This window comes from Rhinatrema bivittatum, chromosome 12, assembly GCF_901001135.1.
Source record: "Rhinatrema bivittatum chromosome 12, aRhiBiv1.1, whole genome shotgun sequence".
Classification (NCBI taxonomy): Eukaryota; Metazoa; Chordata; class Amphibia; order Gymnophiona; family Rhinatrematidae; genus Rhinatrema; species Rhinatrema bivittatum.
In genome coordinates, this window is record NC_042626.1 from 66,929,419 (window position 1) to 66,949,581 (window position 20,163).

Below are 20,163 nucleotides of genomic sequence, written 5' to 3' on the forward strand. Positions count from 1 at the left end.
CCACAAGAACCTGGCAATTACCCAAACACCAAGAAGATCCCATGCTACTGATGCAATTAATAGCAGTGGCTATTCCCTAAATAAACTTGATTAATAGCCATTAATAGACTTCTCCAAGAACTTATCCAAATCTTTTTTGAACTCAGCAACACTCACTAACTACATCCTCTGGCAACAAATTCCAGAGCTTAATTGTGCGTTGAGTGAAAAAAATTTTTCACCGATTAGTCTTAAATGTGCTACTTGCTAACTTCATGGAGTGCCCCCTAGTCCTTCTATTATCCAAAAGTGTAAATAACCTATTCACATCTACTCGTTCAAGACCTCTCATGATCTTAAAGACCTCTATCATATCCCCCCTCAGCCGTCTCTTCTCCAAGCTGAACAGCCCTAACCTCTTCAGCCTTTCCTCATAGGGGAGCTGTTCCATCCCCTTTATCATTTTGATTGCCCTTTTCTGTACCTAAATGCATAATTAAGCTCTGGAATTTGTTGCCAGAGGATGTGGTTAGTGCAGTTAGTGTAGCTGAGTTCAAAAAAGGTTTGGATAAGTTCTTGGAGAAGTCCATTAACGGCTATTAATCAGTAGCATGGGATCTTCTTAGTGTTTGGATAATTGCCAGGTTCTTGTGGCCTGGTTTGGCCTCTGTTGGAAACAGGATGCTGGGCTTGATGGACCCTTGGTCGGACCCAGCATGGCAAGTTCTTATGTGTGCATGGGCGCACATTTTTTTTTTTTTACATTGGGGAGCGAATAGCTAATAGCCTCATTAACATGAATTTACATTTTTACCCTAAAAAATTGACGCCTGCCCGGGAGCAGGAGTTAATTCTTGAGGAGCCCAAAGCTTTTACAGAAAAGCAGAAAATACTGCTTTTCTGAGGTTTCAGTGATTTAATATCGTGGCAATGTTAAGTTGGAGGAACCAGAAAAGGAGAAGTCTAAAAAGAAAAAACGTGTTGCCAGCAGTCAGGTTAGGAAAATGGACGCTCAATTAACAAGCCTCCATTTTCCTGACCTGTGGCTGTAAAACTGAGCGTCCGTTTTCCTAACCTGCTGCCAGCCAGCTCTCCTGGGCGCTCGATGCCGAGGAGGCACTAGGGATGCAAAATCCTTCCTAGCCCCTCTTTTTTTTATCGAGGCAGCCAATTTAAATCTTAAATCAGGCGCCCGGGAGAGGTGGATCGGCACACGTTAGGAGAGCAGGCGCTCAGTCATGAGCACCCCTTTCAGCGGGTGCAGGCATTGCATCGGCCTGTCAGTGAGGTGATCAAGCTTGTAAGGGGGAGCTGTCCTTAGCTAGAGCAGCGCAGGCAGACAGTCTTTTATCTGCCAGCATCTACCATGTTTGTTAATAGATTTTGCTGGTACAAAACAACAATTTTGCTGGTACAAACGATTGTATTATAACTTTTAAAGGAACTGGCCTTAATAATAGTTCCAGTATTTGCTAAAGCTTTTTTGAATGAGAATGTTCCATTGTCCAGAATCGTCTTGGTTCTTTGCAGTGTGTTTTGCACTGCTGTAAGGGCCAGTGTGCTTGTACTATGCACACATCCGGCTGGCAGTTGCAATCTGCAGTGAAAATTGATTGTGTATTGCTTTTTGGCTATAAGAACTGAGTCACAGTGTGCCAGAAACAGCTCCAGATGTTGGGGGTGTCTGCTGCTGCCCACACAGCCCCAGATGCTGGTGTTTTCTTCCCCATCTCCAAAGAGCTGCTGTCTCTAAATTGGAGGGGATAGGGCAGGAGAAGCCAGGGGGTGGGGGCCAGCATGTCCATGGGATATAACATTTGGGAGAATTTGCTTGGTGTATAATGAGCACTGTGTTTTATTTCAAAATAACAACTTTGCTCAAGGACAGTCAGAATTGCAGCTGAAGTCAACAGAGCCCAGTTAGCAGCTGGCATCAAAAGATGATGATTATTTTCTACTTCTTGAGATTACAGAGCCTTCTATCGTCCAGCTGTACTACAAGCCATATTCTCATTTTATTTCTATGGGAAAACTAGTACATCTGGCCCAGTGATTCTTGAACATGATGGAAGTTGATGGGGGGGGGGGGGGGAGCAGTTAACCCTTTAAATCAAACACAGTCTTTGGGAGGACAGAGCTGTCTTAGGGTTAGAGTATAGGGCTGTGCCTGATCCTCTCTCCAGCACTGTGAGATCTTCAGAAGACACTTGCGTCCGAGGGCAGTGGGCCAAAGACTTGGTAGGCATGAAAATGACTGCTTAGAGGGGTATTGCCACAGCTATGCATGTCAACTTATGGGCATAGTAACTAAGAACTTTTAAATATTAGCATGATGAGAAATGGTAATGAAAGAATTGAACTAGAACAGGGATGGCCAACTCTAGTCCTCGAAAGCCACACACAGGCCTGCTTTTCAGGATATCCACAATGAACATGCATGAGAGAGATTTGCATGCCCTGCCTCCATTGAATGCTGCTCTATTTCATGCATATTTATGATGGATATCCTGAAAACCAGGCCTGTTTGTGGCTCTCGAGGCCCGAAGTTGGCCACCCCTGAACTAGCAGATGCGTGCCTGGATGATGGATGATGAGAGGGAGTGAGATGTGATAGGCGTGCTTTCCACTAGAGGGCGGTATAACCATGCCGGTTGACGCCACTTGGATTCTCAGAGCCGGTGCCAGCTGCGCTCAGCCACCTCTGGCTTTCCATAGTCCCTATTTCCTGCCACATCTGTGCATCACAGGTCTCCCATGTTTGGGCCAGGGAACTGCTGGCTTCATAAAAGTAGATGCCCCCTTTTTTCTTGCTTTCCTCTCTACTTTAAAACTTCCTTAGCCTGCACTCCTCTCAAAGCATTTCAGTAGGAGGTGAAGACACTGCCCCAGTTTCTTCTCCCCAGATCCCCTCTTTCAGATGTTGAATTAAGGGGAGCAGGAGTGGGGGTGAAGAGGGGATGAGATTCAGTACAGCCAGTGACAATCTGTCTGCTGCATGCCTGAAAGCCGTGCTGCTGCCCAGATGGATTCCAGCTCATCGGGCAAGACTGAATTTGATTTTTTTTTCTCTGGACGGTTCCGGCTGTTGACTGCAAAGCAGAGCGAAATTTTGGGAAGGAGGTTGTATTATGTTTTTATATTGTGTTTTCTATAAATGTGCCCCCACCCAATATGCTAAAATGCATAGCTAGTTTTGATCCATAGTTGATTATTGATTTCTATAAATTTTTACCATAGTTCGAAATGCTGAATGTAATGAGGTTTTTGAAATACTATTTTTTATTGAGTGTCCATGCCATACAACAGAAAGGTAAAAAAACAACTGCTCTTAGGTACAACAAACAATGAACAAGAACAAATTAGCCATGAACATGATAGAACACTCAATGTAAAATTTTGTAGGGAACCCCAAATCCCAAGGACATCCCTAGGGACACCACTAGAACCAATACCAAGACAAAGAAGACGGGGGAGATGCAGTACTCTTATGCATCCCCCCGCCCCCAAGAAAAATTGTGGCATTCAGGGCCCACAACAACCCCCCCCCCCCCCCGGTGTTCCCATGGGTCTCAATACGGGGGTTATAAGAAAATAGGTAGTAAGGAATCCCAGCTTGCTATAAACAGTCAAAGGCTCCATGGGCTAAGTAGAGGGCCACGCCCCTTGAGTGTCAAGCATTCAATACTGAACTCCGCGCTTGAGGAGATAAGTCCTGCAAGTAAACGTCCCAGATGTCCAAGAAGGATCGGCGGTAACCCGGCAAGAGCTTAGACGTAAGACATTCCATATTCATCATCCGGTGAAAATGGTTGCGCCATGTCCAATAAGAGGGTGCTGCTGGCTCCAGCCAGTTCAGGAGGATCACCTTCTTCCCCACCAACCAGGCCTTTTTAAGTAATTTACACCAACCGGCCTTACGAACTTGTGCTTGGGGGATACAGTCAAATAATATCAGCTGTGGAGTAAACGCAAAGGTCACATTCAATAATCGCTGCAAATAAGTAACAACTTTCCGCCAAAACATCTGGATTAGCGGACATGCCCAAAAGGCATGGGACAGAGTGCCAACTGCTAACTGACATCGGGAGCAAGTGGAATCCGGCAGAAGACGAGCACGCCAGGCAACCTGTTGGGAGACATATGCCCTTCGGAGAAACTTGTATTGCATTTCACGAAAGTACATGTTATCAGTAGTGTTCCTCAAGTTCCCCATACAAGCAGACAGGATATCAACAGTAATAGTAAATACACCATCCTTACCCCACCGCTCTACCGAGGTCTCATAATGACTGAAAGAGCGCCCCTTAAGAAGGGCCCTATAGTACTGGGAGAGAGAGAGAGATTTGTGGGACTCTAAGTGGAAGAAATCTTCCAGTTTATGGAACTGGGCTGGACTGTGATTCTCAAGTCGCAACGTCAGGATGTAATGACGGAGCTGGAGATAACCAAAAAGTTGGGTGGGAGCGATACCATAAGATTGCTGCAGGGTCGAAAAGGGCATCAATGCTCCCGTAGAATCCAGCAAGTGACCAACATGCGTGACACCTTTCGGACCCCAACCGCTCAGACTGGTGGCTTGAGTACCCGGCAAAAATTCTGGGTTACCCTGTATGGGGAGCAAGTATGGGTGACAAGTAGGGAGCCCCAACTGCTTAGTAATATACTGCCATGTCTTCCGAAGAGGGAATATCAAGGGATTGGCAGAAATATGGGATGGCAATTCTTTAGTCGGTCCCATCAATACATAAGTAAGGGCAAATGGGGCCACCAGAGCTCTCTCCCCCAAGGTATCCACAGAGAAGGAGGTATCCATCAGCCAATCTCGTATCAAATGGAGATTAGCTGCCATACAATAAGCTTGGATGTCGGGAACCCCCATACCGCCTGCTCCCCAACGGACCATCAACCAAGACAGCGGTATCCGAGCCTTCTTCCCCCTCCACAAAAAGGCCCGCAACAGTGTATGCAAAGCTTGAATATCCTTATGTCGCAACATCACAGGTATATTTTGCAGCATATATAACCACTTAGGCAATATAATCATTTTAAATAAATGAATACGACCCCCAAGCGACAATGGCAATTTTTCCCAAAGACGTAGTTTTTCTGTAGATTCTTTAAGGAGGCGGGATACATTAAGAGCATACATAGTAGATAAATTAATCGGCAACCTAATTCCCAAGTATTGAAGAGCCTCTTGTGTCCAATGTAAAGGAAAAGAACCCTCCCACTGCTCCCGAAGTGTAGACGGGGATCCCAATGCCTCCGATTTTTCCCAATTAATACGAAGGCCAGAAAATGTCCCATACTCCCGCACTACCTCCAATAGGGCCGGCAAGGAGTGGGTCGGTTTGGTTAAAAATACCAGCAAATCATCCGCAAAAGCGGCATATTTAAATACCTCCCTCCGGCCCTGTGCCTGAAACAGGACGCCACAAATCTTAGGGGCAGACTGAATAGCCAGTAAGAGGGGCTCAAACGTCAGCAAAAAAAGTAGAGGGGATAAAGGGCACCCCTGTCGAGTGCCCCTGGTCACCGGAAAAGGGGGAGAGAACTCTCCATTGACCAGCAGAGAAGCAACCGGGTCGGCATATAGCAGCTGTATAGCCTGGTAAATAAACCCTCCAAATCCCATGTCTCTCAGCACATCAAACATAAAGCCCCACTCGACCCTATCGAAAGCTTTTTCGGCATCCAGGCTGGCAATAATAAAAGGAATCCCATCCCTAGTGCAGAGGTCAATAGCCCCAGCAATCCGTCGAATGTTGGTTAGGGCATAGCGCTTCCGGACAAAGCCCACCTGTCCAGAACGGATCAGGTGCGGGAGAATAACACCCAGCCTATCTGCCAATATCTTAGCCAAAATTTTTCTGTCCCCATTTAGTAAGGAGATGGGTCTGTACGAAGCAGGCTGCAGTGGATCCTTTCCGGGTTTAGGAATTAAAGTAATATGGGCGACATTACCATGGAGCGGGAACTTCCCCTGTGATATCCAGGCCTGGAACACCTGCGGAAGAAACTGAGATAGCGGGTCACTCAGACTTTTATAAAAGTCTGAGCTATACCCATCGGGGCCAGGTGCCTTAAACCGAGGAGAAGTCTTAATGACTGTACGGACCTCATCCTCCGTGATGGGCCGGTTGAGCTCCTCTAACTGTGCCCAAGTAATGGAGGGGACCTGCACCCGGTCGCGGAAATCCGCCCACTGGTCCCCCGCCCCTCCACCGGCCTGATATAAGGTGGTATAGAAATCCTGAAAAAGCCGCAAAATATCCTTGGTGGTATGAACAAGATGACCCTGCGGGGACCGCAAGGCGGTAACGTGCTTAGACCCCCCATGTGATTTGACTAATTTCGCCAAAAGCTTCCCCGACTTATTACCATGGCGATAAAATCTGTGTTGATAGTAAGTTAAACTATGCGTGGCCCTTTGGTGTAAGAGAGAGTTCAAGGCGGTTTGAATCGCCAAGTACTCACCCCTGGTGGTAGCTGTGTGAGAGCGTAGCAACACTCTCTTCGCCTTTTGCAACTGCTTGGTCAGCAACAATAGTCGCTGATTCAAGGTGTGTTTCCTGTGGGCTAAGTATGAGATAATATCCCCTCTGAGAACCGCCTTAGCCGTGTCCCAAAACAGGACCGGGTCCTCCAGATGCTGAGCATTAGATGTGGTAAAGTCCTTCCATTTCTCTAAAAGATACTGTTGAAAGGCCGTGTCTGTTGCCAGGTAATAAGGAAACCGCCAGCGCTTAGGAGTCGCGGAGGGAGGGAGTAAAGCCAATTCAATCCATATCGGGGCGTGATCAGAAATAGCAATATCCCCGATACCCGCCCCCATGAGTTTGGAAAAAGAATGCGTACTAAGGAACCAGTAGTCTATGCGAGAATGTGTCGCATGGGCCCTAGAAATGTGAGTGAAATCGCGCTCCAAGGGGTGTAGGGTCCGCCAGGCGTCCGCTAAATGCAACTGGTGTTCAAGTAGGGAGATCCCCCGTCCCTTCCCCTGAGCGGTTCCAGTGGTGGCCGACCTATCCAAGTCCGGTTCTCGCAAGGAGTTAAAGTCCCCGCCCACCACCAACATGTGGTCTATATAGGGAAGCAACCTTTTGTGTAACTCAGTGAAAAAGGGCAACTGATGGGAATTAGGTGCGTAAACATTACACAACAATAGAACTGCTTGGTTAATCTGGACTTCCAAGAGAAGAAATCGACCTTGTGGGTCCTTATGTTCTGAGAGGAGTTGGAACTGCAAGTTTTTCCTAACCAGAATTGCCACACCGGCCGACCGTACAGTGGCAGAGGCATAATGCACTGAGCCCACCCACAGCTGACACAGCTTCTGGTGTTCAACATCACTAAGATGAGTCTCCTGTAAAAACGCAATGTCCACAACCTGTCGCTTAAGGGCTTGTAAAACTTTGGACCTTTTAATGGGGGAATGCAACCCACAAACATTCCAAGATACCAATTTAAGGCCTGAAGCAGCCATTACCCCATGTCATTCCAACAATAAGTAAACCACACAACTTGAAATTTCCAAAACTGTGAGGGCAATGGCCATCCCAGCACTAGCCACCGCCCCGAAACTGTGAATTCCCCACCCCATAGCTTAAACCATCCATAAAGAGACCCCAGCCTTTGAGACCCAGAACCCCGAGAACCCCTTCCCCCCTGTCCCCCTTCCCACTCCCTACCCCAGGCGACCATCCAATCCGTTGGTCGCGTATCTCTATCTCCCTGCGAGGGTGACCACTGTCCCCCTCCTAGAGACCACTGAAGACACTAAGGTCCCCACCCCTCTGCCATCCACCCCCATCCCGCTTCCCACATAAAAACCGAAAATGAACTGAACAGTGAACCCCACACCCCCTGGTTCCCACACTGAACCTGCCACAAATTGGGAACTGAAAACCACAACAGTCTCAGATAACAGTCCCGTAACACAAAACCGAGAACAAGTGGGAGGGAAACCAAGTTAAGCCTGCAAGGTATACAATCCATCAAGCCCGGAACTCCATGGGACTGCTGTCGGTGAAAAGGGGGGAACTCAGGTAGCAAACAGTACTGTGTGTTGGCATTTGATGTCTTCTTACTGAAAAAAGAAAAGTCAACCAGACTCCGAACCAGAATGCCCTTGATCCGTACGCCGCTCCTTTGCAGTGCCCTGGGTGGCAATATAGGCTTGTAGCTCCGTCACCTCAGTGAACCACTTGGGTCCCCCCGGGGTACTCACCCGCACCCGAGCTGGATAGATGATCGCGGCCCTTTGGCCCATGTTAAACAATTGGGTGCACAGCGGGGAGAAAGCCCTCCTCTGGGCAGATAAGGCACTGGAAAAGTCCTGAAAAACCAGGATTTTGTTCCCTTCAAAATGCAAGGGAGTCCCCTGGCGTGTAGCTTGTAGAATGGCCACCTTATGGGCATAGTTCAAAATTTTTAGAATGACGACGCGTGGGCGATCTTGTTGAGACTTCTTCTGCCCCAGCCTGTGCGCTCGCTCAATGCGCAGGGGCCCGTATAAAGTAGGCAAAGACAACTCACGGATCAGCCAGGACTCCAATTTCTGACGGAGGTCTCGATCATCCACCGATTCCGGGATCCCCACCAGCCGTAAGTTGGACCTCCGAGATCTATTTTCGAGGTCTTCTAAGCGAGCACCATGACGCTGAAGTTCCGTTTTCAAGGCGGCCATTTCCGACCGCATGGACTGCGCTCCGTCTTCGCCATCGGACACCCGCTGTTCCAAAGCCGAAAAGCGCACTTCATAGCCGGCCAGCGCCCCCGTGACTTCACCGATCTGGGCAGATAATTTTTTGAACTCCGGTTCTAAGGCCTCGACTACTGCGGTTCGGAGGTCCGCCCAGCTCGTCGGCCCCGGGGCATCCGCCATATTGGAATCGTCCTCCGAAGCTGGGTCGGCAGGCCGCACTTTTTCGCGCACCGGCTCCTTGTCCCTGCGAGTCGCCCTCGTCGCCATCGTTTGCCCACAAACGTGCAGGGAAGTATACCGGCCAACACGGAACTAACAGAGGCTCACTTAAACCAAAAAGAAGCGCGGGATGAGGGTGGATTCGCGAGGCAGGGAGCCAGAGAGGGACGGTCACATCCGCTCCTCTCACAGGTCACGTGAGTCTAATGAGGTTTTTTCTTTGTTTGTTTTTGCTGCTTGTAGGTTTGTGTCAGGATTATTATTGAACTTCTCCTGTTTTTAAATTGCACCTTTTGTGGTGGCCTTTTTGCTGTTACCTCCTAGAAGTGTTGTTTTTTTGAACTAGCAGGTTAAAAGTCTAAATAAATCAATGTAAGTAAGAGCTCTGGCATTCAGTGTCAGCAGTTTTGCTAATACTGGGTGGGGGAGGCCTCTCTCTCTCTTGTTCGCTAATGTGAATAATATTTCCTTGGAAGTTACATATTTTAGTGTTATATGTTCTTGAAAGCTTCTCTTACAAAGTCAGTTCCAGCACCATGAATCTGGGCAAATCGGGTGCTGCTGTGCTGATATTTACCTAAAGCCCAAGCAGATGTCACGTGGCGTACAGGGTATTAGGCCATGGCACAGAAAAGGGAGGGAAATGTCCAAAAGAGGCTGCACTGAGGGATAAAGAAAGGGCAAACAGATTCTGAAGGGTGAGGGCCCATCTAGGAGTGCTGCTGGCCCTGCAGGATCCGGGGTGTTAGCTGCTTACCATCCCCTCCCACAAAGCTGGAGCCAGACATTTGATTCTTGCCTAAGGCTGCCTGGCATAGATGCAGGATTAGTTTCAGCTTGTTGTTCTAAATATTCTGTCCAAAGCCTGCAGATGGAACCGAGGGACCAGGCATCAGATATTGCTGTCCACTTTACTTGAGGGAAGGCAAGCTGATGGCATGCAAGAGTGAAGTTCACCAGCAAGGTAATAAACAGTCCATGCGCTCACTCCTGCCTGCAGCACTTCCAGCCCGTCCAGTACTGAGACTGGAGTACTGTGCTCAGTTCTGCAGTCCGTAACGCAAGAAGGATAGAGGCAGGACGGAGGAGGTCCAGAGAGGGGTGACCAAAATGGGGGGGTGGGGTCTTGTATCGGAAGACTTGCGAGGGTAGGCTGAAGGATCTGAATCTATAAACCCTGGAAGACAGGAGGCGCAGGGGAGTTATGATACAGACCTTCAGATACCCAAAAGGTTTCAATAATGTATGAACTTTGAACCTTTTCCGTTGAAAAGAAAACAGTAGATCTAGGGATCATGAAATGAAACTGCGGGGGGTGATTCAGAACCAACACCAGGAAATATTTTTTCAGAGAGGGTGGTGGTTACCTGGAATGCCCTTCTGGAAGAGGTGGTGAAGATGAAAACAAATTCAAAAAGGCGTGGCGTAAACACAGCATATCTCTAAAGGCTAGAGCTGGAAATGAAGAAAAGGGTGCATGGGGGTAACTTGCATGAAGCAGTTATTACCCTTAACAGAAGGCACAGGCATTACTACCCTTAACCAATTAGCCTTGATGCTTGTGATGCCACTGTATCTTCACTTTCTGCTGCAACAGCAGGGGAAAAGGGGGAATTGGATTCCAACAACAGCCAACGCTGGGTCCCACTTTTATGGTCCAGGTTACTGATATCAGACATTATGGGAAAAGCGCAGGACTGCTTCTACGGCCAAGTCCAAAAGCAAAGCACGTTCAAACAGCAGCACTGAATGAATTATCAGGAAGGCTGCTCACCCTGTGAAAATGTTGCTGGCAGTAATTTTGTTATGGGTATGACGGTTGCTTGGTTTTGATTGTTAATGTTACTACCCTTAACATAAGGCTTGGGGGTAACCAGCAGAGAGCAGCAGTTACTACACTTAGGAGAAACATGAAGGTATCCTGCATGGAACAGCACTTACTACCATAAGAAACTTGCTGGGCATCATTAATATGTTACTATGAGAGCAACACCCTCTGCTTTTCCAGTATTGAGTCCTTCACACAGAGCTCTGCCAATGCACTTCACTCTTGCCCTGAAGCAGCCGCTGCAATTCCAGTATTGAGATGCACCTCAGTTCTGCCATGCAGCACTCTTTGCTAGTCTAGTACTCAGACCTCCACATACAGCTCTGACAATGCATCTCACTTCTGCTCTGCAGTACCCTCTGCTATTCCATTACTGAGACCCTCACACAGAACTCTCAATGTACATCACTCCCACCTTGCATCACCCCCTGTTATTGGAATGATGAGCCAATGCACACAGAGCTTTATCGATGCATCTCACTTGTGCCCTGCAACACTCCCTGCTCTTCCAATGCTGAGGCACCCCACCCACACAGCTCTATAGATGCACCTCACTCCTACCCTGCAACATCTCCTGCTCTTCCAATGATGAGTCCCAATGCACACAGAGCTCTACTGATGCATCTCACTCCTGCGCTGCATCAGCCTTTGGTTTTATTCTACAGTCGTCTCCTTTTCCAAGAATAACTAATCCTACCAAACTATTTTATTTTTGTGCAAGGATAAGTTGAGACCCATCGTATTTATTTCACTAGTGACCTAAGCTACAGTTTGAAACCCTGAGATCTTTTCTGCACTTGTGCATTTGTACAAGAAGGGTGCAGAAGCTTGCAAGCAAACAGCCTGTCAGGAGGAATAATTGTATTTAAAATGCAAAGTGTGTGTGGATTTCTGAGGACATTTGGCTACATTCCCTGACATCCCCTCCCCCACAGCATGGTGCTTAGGGAAAATGACAGAGTTTGGAGTCCACTTAAAGTGAACTGCAGGCTACTGAGAATTCCTGGAATGACAGGCCAGAGGAATGAATCATTTCTCCTCCGCCTTTTCACCAGCGCCACTGAAAATATATTAGCTAGTGGCCATTTCCATTCCAGTGGTGGCAACAGCACTGGAGAAAATATTAGATATTGATCAGGAGATGGCTGTGTCCCTGCTACTGACCTTTGTGCAAAGCTCTTGGATGAAGATGTCAAGGAAAGGAGCTACAGTGAAAAGCTGTTATTCCAGAACAAACATTCACGTTATAAGAAGAAAACAGTTCTGACTCTAATTTCTATGAGGAACTTGATTAAAAAACATCCCCTGTACAGGTTACAGGGAATAAAGACCATCAGGCCTGGATTTCCCAATAGACACACTAGGGCCTGTGCCTAGGGTGGCAAGCCAGACTGAAGATTTACTGCCTCCCAGCCTGCTGCTTCCTGTGCCTCAGCTCCTCCCTGGCAACAGTCTGCAGAGTACAGGAGGGGAGGGGATACACAAAAGAAAACCTGCTCTGCTCCCTAAGCCAGCCCCTCCCCTTCTGTGCAGAAAACAGGAGGGGGAAATGTCAGACTGGAGCGGAAGGAGAAGGGGTGAGCCCTGAGGCAGGCAGCACAGAGGAGAGAAGATCTACTCTGCTCCCTAAACCAGCCCCTCCCCTCCTGTTGTGAGCTGGGGATGAAAGTGGGGGGGGGGGGGGGGGGGGGGGAGGCGCTGAGAGAAAGATCAGCTGGGGGTAAGGAGGGGGCTGGAGAGAAAAGGGGAATTTATGGGGAGATTAGAAGGTGCTGAGAGGGAGCTCATTGGGAGATGAGGAGAGGATATGAGTCTGTATGTATGAAAGAGAAGGGGGGCGGGTGGGCAGTGTTTGTGCACTGGGTATGAGTGTATATGCCAGAATGGATGGGAGGTTAGAGAAGAAAGGGGGGGTGTGAAGGGGAGCAGGATGGAGCAAGGTCGGGACTGCTCTTGCACTCCCTTCCCCCTTCCTTGATCTTAGATTCTATCTGTCAGATCCTGGGACCTCCCTTCCTTCTACCACTCCCTTCTTCCCTGGAACCCCTTGCAACCCCTGATCCCAGATCCTGACTCCCTGCTGTTCCTTTCTGCAGCAGTCAAAAAAACAAACAGAATGTTAGGAATTATTAGGGAATGGTTAATAAAACGGAAAATGTCATAATGCCTCTGTATCGCTCCATGGTGAGACCCCACCTTGAATACTGTGTACAATTCTGGTCGCCGCATCTCAAAAAAGATGCAGTTGAGATGGAGAAGGTACAGAGAAGGGCAACCAAAATGATAAAGGGGAATGGAACAGCTCCCCTATGAGGAAAGACTGAAGAGGTTAGGGCTGTTCAGCTTGGAGAAGAGACGGCTGAGGGGGGATATGATAGAGGTCTTTAAGATCATGAGAGGTCTTGAACGAGTAGATATGAATCGGTTATTTACACTTTCAATTAATAGAAGGACTAGGGGGCATTCCATGAAGTTAGCAAGTAGCACATTTAAGACTAATTGGAGAAAGTTCTTTTTCACTCAACGCACAATAAAGCTCTGGAATTTGTTGCCATAGGATGTGGTTAGTGCAGTTAGTGTAGCTGGGTTCAAAAAAGGTTTGGATAAGTTCTTGGAGAAGTCCATTAACGGCTATTAATCAAGTTTACCTAGGGCAGAGCTTTCCAAACTTTTCATGTTGGTGACACACTTTTTAGACAAACATAATTTCGTGACACAGTAATTCAGTCTACCAGCAAACCAGAAGTTAAAGGTTAAACGAACAAAATGTATTTCAACAATTTATGTATGTTTCCTTAAATATATACATAAATAAAATGTTTCATAACACAACCTATCTCATAATAAATATTTGCAGGCTTCCACTTCCTCCATGCTGATCTCGTACATTGTGAGATCGGCATAGAGAAAGTGCTACTCTTGCACATTCCCAAAGATTACATGTGCCAATCACTAAAAAGTAATTTTTATTTTTACCTTTGCTGTCTGATCTTAGTTTTCTAATTGGTTGGTCACAGGCTTTTTTTTCCACCTTTCCTTTCTTGTTTTTTTGCCAATTCCTTTTACAGGGTCTTTTTTTCTATTTCTTTTCTCTCCATCTGTCTTCCCTCAAACACACAATCAGGTTCTCATTCTCACACGCTATCTCACACATTCTCACACACACAGGCTCTCACTCACATGCAATCTCACACATCCACAGCTCTCACTCTCACATGCCTCTCTCTCATACATACATACATACATACTGTCTCTCTCGTGCACATGCTGTCTCACTCTCACACACACAGGCTCTCTCACTCCTACATGCTCTCTTGCTCAAGCACAGGCTCTCACTGGCACATGCTGTCCCTCTGCACGGGTTGCCGAAGGATGGGCTCTTCAGAGGCCCTGATCTTCCCTGGCCGTGACATGGGATCTGCAGCGGCCCTGCTATCGGGTTTCCTCCTCTTCTCGGGCTGCCGCGACGTGGGATCCGCAGCGGCCCTGCTATCGGGTTTCCTCCTCTTCTCGGGCCGTTGCGACGTGGGATCCGCAACGGCCCATTAATGCTGCTCTTCTTCTGTACGCAGCAGATGCTCCTCCTCCTTCCTGCCCACGCGGCTCCGGCAACGTTTTTCTTCCAGGGCTGCACAGGCAGGAAGGAGGAGGAGTGAACGTGACCCTTTTCTTCGGGCCGTGGTGATGTAAGCTCCACCACTGCCTGCCGATCTTCCTGCTATAGTTCCCTGCTTCCGCCGGCCCTGTGGACCGGGCGACACACCTCCACACTACAGACGATACACTAATGTGTCCCGACACACACTTTGGAAAGCTCTGACCTAGGGAATAGCCACTGCTATTAATTGCATCAGTAGCATGGGATCTTCTTAGTGTTTGGATAATTGCCAGGTTCTTGTGGCCTGGTTTGGCCTCTGTTGGAAACAGGATGCTGGGCTTGATGGACCCTTGGTCTGACCCAGCGTGGCAATTTCTTATGTTCTTATGGTTTTCATCTCAGAATCTTTTCCCCTCTCTCTTATATTCCCCTCTCTTCCTTGATCCTTTCCATCTCTAGTCCTCCTCACTTCATTCCAGGTCTTCCTCCTTCTCATCTCCCCATCCCTGTTCCCTGCATCTTCTTTCTTTCTCCTCTCCCTATGGTTTTATTTGAGATCCCTTTTCCTCACTCAGTAAAATCAAATTACAATACACAGACATAAGCAAGGTTGCAAAAATAGTTTATTTATACAATATAATCTAAAAGATGGAAATGTTTATGCTTCTGAATATTCTAATTCTTGCCACAGCATCTACCCTTGAGCTGCTTCAGGAAACTGTGAGACTGTGCCTTAGATCTACTGCTCCCTGTTGTCCAATTTCTTTTTAATGGAGGGCTGGCAGGGAGAGTGGGCGACATCACTAATAGTGCCTAGGGGCAGCGACAACTGAAATCCATCATTGAAGACCATCCCTTCCATCACACAGTGCAGGGAGTAAAATCCATCCCAAGGGGTTTCTTTCCCTTCTATCTCACTGTATCGCATGGTGCAGGGGATAAAGACCATGCCAAGGTGTTTCTATCCCTTCTATCTCACTGAATCACATGGTGCAGGGGATAAAGACCATCCCCAGGTATTTCTGTCCCTTCTATCTCACTTTATTCCACGGTGCAAGGATTAAAGATCATCCCAAGGCATTTCTCTCCCGTCTATCTCACTGTACCATATGATGCAGGGAAAAAAAAACCATGCCAAGGTGTTTCTTTCCCTTCTATCTCACTTTATCCCACGGTGCAGGGAATAAAGACCATCCCAAGGCATTTCTTCTTTTTTTTTTTGGAGATAATCTCCGAATGTAAGGAAAGAAATTTCTTCCGGTGAAACTGTGACCCTAGTTAAATCAGGGTACATCCGCAACTTCTGACCATAGACTTGCAATGAATGGTTATGAAGAAAAAAGCAGAGGACATTGTCCCTATCTGCAGAAAAGGCAAACGTCACCAATAGAGCTCCACGTTGTTTAATCTCAATTAATTAAGAATCTTGAAGAAAGTTGGTCAAATCCAATGAAGATTCCAAAGGCACATTATCTCAGGGCACATCCTCAGATGTAACTTGGGGTAAGAAATATTTATTTATTTATTTATTTATTTAAAAACTCTTCTATACTGTCGTTAAGTTACATAACTATCACAATGGTTTACATATAGGCACGATAAAAAATATGAGTGGTATAGGTTACAAATTAAGCACGTGCCATCATAGTACAGTAACAATATAGTACACTAAGCTATTTGTTTAAATTGAGTTTATCTGTTTCTAAATAAACCTTAGAAATAACAGGCATTAAAGGATTTGGAACCTTGAGAGTCTGAGAGATGTAATTCAAAAATAATTCCATTGGGGAAATTTTCTTTATTTTAGAAAAATTCAGTACTCTCAAATTGAGAGATTGCATTCCATTCTCAATATTTTCAATCTTTTTGGAATAGATTATTTCAGATTGTATCATTTGCTGTTGTACCTTTTCCACTATATCCAGTCGGGAATCCAACTTCAGAATCTTTGACTCTTGAGCAGATATTTTCTTAACTCTGTCCTGGAGAGATTTATTAGTATCCATTACAACTGAAGTTAGTGCAGTAACTGAGTCATTCAAAAGGATTTCCAAAGTTATAACAAAAGGTTTTAAAAGTTGAACGCTACCAACCTGGGCATTGGTGACCTGTCCTGTAGATATTATTCCACCTGAGCTATCGAGAACATCCTCTATTGAGGCCGGGGGAAAGGAGGCAGTTCCAGCAGAGTCTTCCAGCTCAGGGTTTCTACATGCCCTGGTTGCTGCTTCTATGCCCACTTTGGCGGTGTAGAGTTCTCAGTCCCTTCCATAAGAACATAAGAAATTGCCATGCTGGGTCAGACCAAGGGTCCATCAAGCCCAGCATCCTGTTTCCAACAGAGGCCAAACCAGGCCACAAGAACCTGGCAATTACCCAAACACTAAGAAGATCCCATGCTACTGATGCAATTAATAGCAGTGGCTATTCCCTAAGTAAAGTTGACTAATAGCCGTTAATGGACTTCTCCTCCAAGAACTTATCCAAACCTTTTTTGAACCCAGCTACACTAACCACATCCTCTGGCAACAAATTCCAGAGCTTTATTATGCGTTGAGTGAAAAAGAATTTTCTCCGATTAGTCTTAAATGTGCTACTTGCTAACTTCATGGAATGCCCCCTACTCCTTCTATTATTCGAAAGTGTAAATAACCGAGTCACATCTACTCGTTCAAGACCTCTCATGATCTTAAAGATCTCTATCATATCCCCCCTCAGCCGTCTCTTCTCCAAGCTGAACAGCCCTAACCTCTTCAGCCTATTGTCATAGGGGAGCTGTTCATTCCCCTTTATCATTTTGGTTGCCCTTCTCTGTACCTTCTCCATCGCAACTATATCTTTTTTGAGATGCGGCAACCAGAATTGTACACAGTATTCAAGGTGTGGTCTCACCATGGAGCGATATAGAGGCATTATAACATTTTCCGTTTTATTAACCATTCCCTTCCTAATAATTCCTAACATTCTGTTTGCTTTTTTGACTGCTGCAGCACACTGAGCTGACGATTTTAAAGTATTATCCACTATGATGCCTAGATCTTTTTCCTGGGTGGTAGCTCCTAATATGGAACCTAACATCGTGTAACTACAGCAAGGGCTATTTTTCCCTATATGCAACACCTTGCACTTGTCCACATTAAATTTCATCTGCCATTTGAATGCCCAATCTTCCAGTCTTGCAAGGTCCTCCTGTAATGTATCACAATCTGCTTGTGATTTAACTACTCTGAATAATTTTGTATCATCCGCAAATTTGATAACCTCACTCGTCGTATTCCTTTCCAGATCATTTATATATATATTGAAAAGCACCGGTCCAAGTACAGATCCCTGAGGCACTCCACTGTTTACCCTTTTCCACTGAGAAAATTGACCGTTTAATCCTACTCTCTGTTTCCTGTCTTTTAACCAGTTTGTAATCCACGAAAGGACATCGCCTCCTATCCTATGACTTTTTAGTTTTCATAGAAGCCTCTCATGAGGGACTTTGTCAAACGCCTTCTGAAAATCCAAATACACTACATCTACCGGTTCACCTTTATCCACATGTTTATTAACCCCTTCAAAAAAATGAAGCAGATTTGTTAAGCAAGACTTCCCTTGGGTAAATCCATGTTGACTGTGTCCCATTAAATCATGTCTTTCTATATGCTCTACGATTTTGATCTTGAGAATAGTTTCCACTATTTTTCCCGGCACTGATGGCCTTGGGGTCTCTTGCAAATCTCTTGCAAATCTTCCGGTTCATACACTACAACCATGTGATCACACCGGGGAGGAGATGGTGTTGCTGGCACTCCCATTCTCAAGGAGATGTTGTTAGCCAGCAATGGGGATCTCCGCTTCGTGTCCCCTGTCACTGCAGCAGCCATCACAATGGGAGCTAAGCCACAAAAAATTCCTCTGTCCGTGGCTGAGTCGGGTCAGGTAAGGGAGAACTGGTTATATGCTCCCTAAGTTTGGCCTTTTGCTTGGAATGAGGCATATTTTTCGAGGAAATTCACAATTATTCAGAAAAAGCCGAGGAGAGATTTTCATCCGTGTATCCCAGATGTCGGCCATCTTGTCTCCCCCCCATCCCCAGGCATTTCTATCCTTTCTGTCTCTCGGTATCACAAAGTGCAGGGAACAAAGACCATCCCCAGGCATTTCTAGCCCTTCTATCTCACTGTATCACACGGTGCAGGGAACAAAGACCATCCCCAAGCATTTCTAGCCCTTCTATCTCATTGTATCACACGGTGCAGGGAACAAAGACCATCCTCAGCCATTTCTAGCCCTTCTATCTCTCTGTATCACATGGTGCAGGGAATAAAGACCATCATCAGGCATTTCTAGCCCTTCTATCTCTCTGTATCACAGGCTGCAGGGAATAAAGGACATCTCCAGGCATTTCTAGCCCTTCTATCTCTCTGTATCACAGGCTGCAGGGAATAAAGGACATCCCCAGGCATTTCTATCCCTTCTATCTCACTGTATTACGCAGTGCAGGGAATAAAGACCATCCCCAGGCATTTCTAGCCCTTTTATCTCTCTGTATCACATGGTGCAGGGAATAATGACCATCCCCAAGCATTTCTAGCCCTTCTAGCTCACTGTATCACATGGTGCAGGGAATAAAGACCATCCCCAAGCATTTCTATCCCTTCTATCTCACTGCATCACACGGTGCAGGAATAAAGACCATCCCCAAGCATTTCTATCCCTTCTATCTCATTGTATCACATGGTACAGGGAATAAAGACCATCCCAGGTGTTTCTATCCCTTCTATCTCACTGTATCACATGATGACGGTAATAAAGACCATCCCCAGGCATTTCTATCCCTTCTAACTCACTGTATCACACAGTGCAGGGTATAAAGACCATCCCCAGGCATTTATATCCCTTCTATCTCACTGTATCACACAGTGCAGGGAATAAAGACCATCCTCAGGCATTTCTAGCCCTTCTATCTCATTGTATCACACGGTGCAGGGAACAAAGACCATCCCCAGGTGTTTCTATCCCTTCTATCTCACTGTATCACATGATGACGGTAATAAAGACCATCCCCAGGCATTTCTATCCCTTCTAACTCACTGTATCACACTGTGCAGGAAATAAAGACCATCCCCAAGCATTTCTAGCCTTTCTATCTCAGTGTATCACACGGTGCAGGGAATAAAGACCATCCCTAGGAATTTCTATCTCTTCTATCTCACTGTATCACACAGTGCAGGGTATAAAGACCACCCCCAGGCATTTATATCCCTTCTATCTCACTGTATCACACAGTGCAGGGAATAAAGACCATCCCCAGGTGTTTCTATCACTTCTATCTCACTGTATCGCATAGTGCAGGGAATAAAGACCATCTCCAGCCATTTCTATCACTTCTATCTCACTGTATCACACAGTGCAGGGAATAAAGACCATCCCCAGGCATTTCTATCCCTTCTATCTCATTGTATCACATGGTGCAGAGAATAAAGATCATCCCCAGGCATTTCCAGCTTTTCTACCTCACCGTATCACACAGTGCAGAGAATAAAGATCATTCCCAGGCATTTCCAGCCCTTCTATCTCATTGTATCACATGGTGCAGAGAATAAAGACCATCCCCAAGCATTTCTATCTCATCTATTTCACTATATTCACACATTACAGGGAATAAAGACCATCTCTGTCTGAATGTTATATTCTTTGAGTAGGACACAGGACACATTGATATTCTCTATACAATTCTTCTCCTTCAAAGGAACAAACATGCCCCAACCTTTTCCAAAAATAACAAGCATCTCTCCATCAGCTTTGAGCTCTGGATGGCTGGTTCCACTTAATATTTCCTGG

The 20,163-nt window shown here is 46.3% G+C and overlaps 1 long non-coding RNA gene across 1 annotated transcript; it reads left to right on the plus strand.

Moving 5' to 3' along the window:
- The first annotated feature begins 928 nt into the window (after positions 1-928).
- On the plus strand, positions 929-9,287 carry LOC115073745. Its single transcript, XR_003852093.1, has 2 exons — positions 929-3,239; positions 9,117-9,287. It is a non-coding gene; the product is annotated as an uncharacterized LOC115073745 (long non-coding RNA).
- Positions 9,288-20,163: the final 10,876 nt, after the last annotated feature.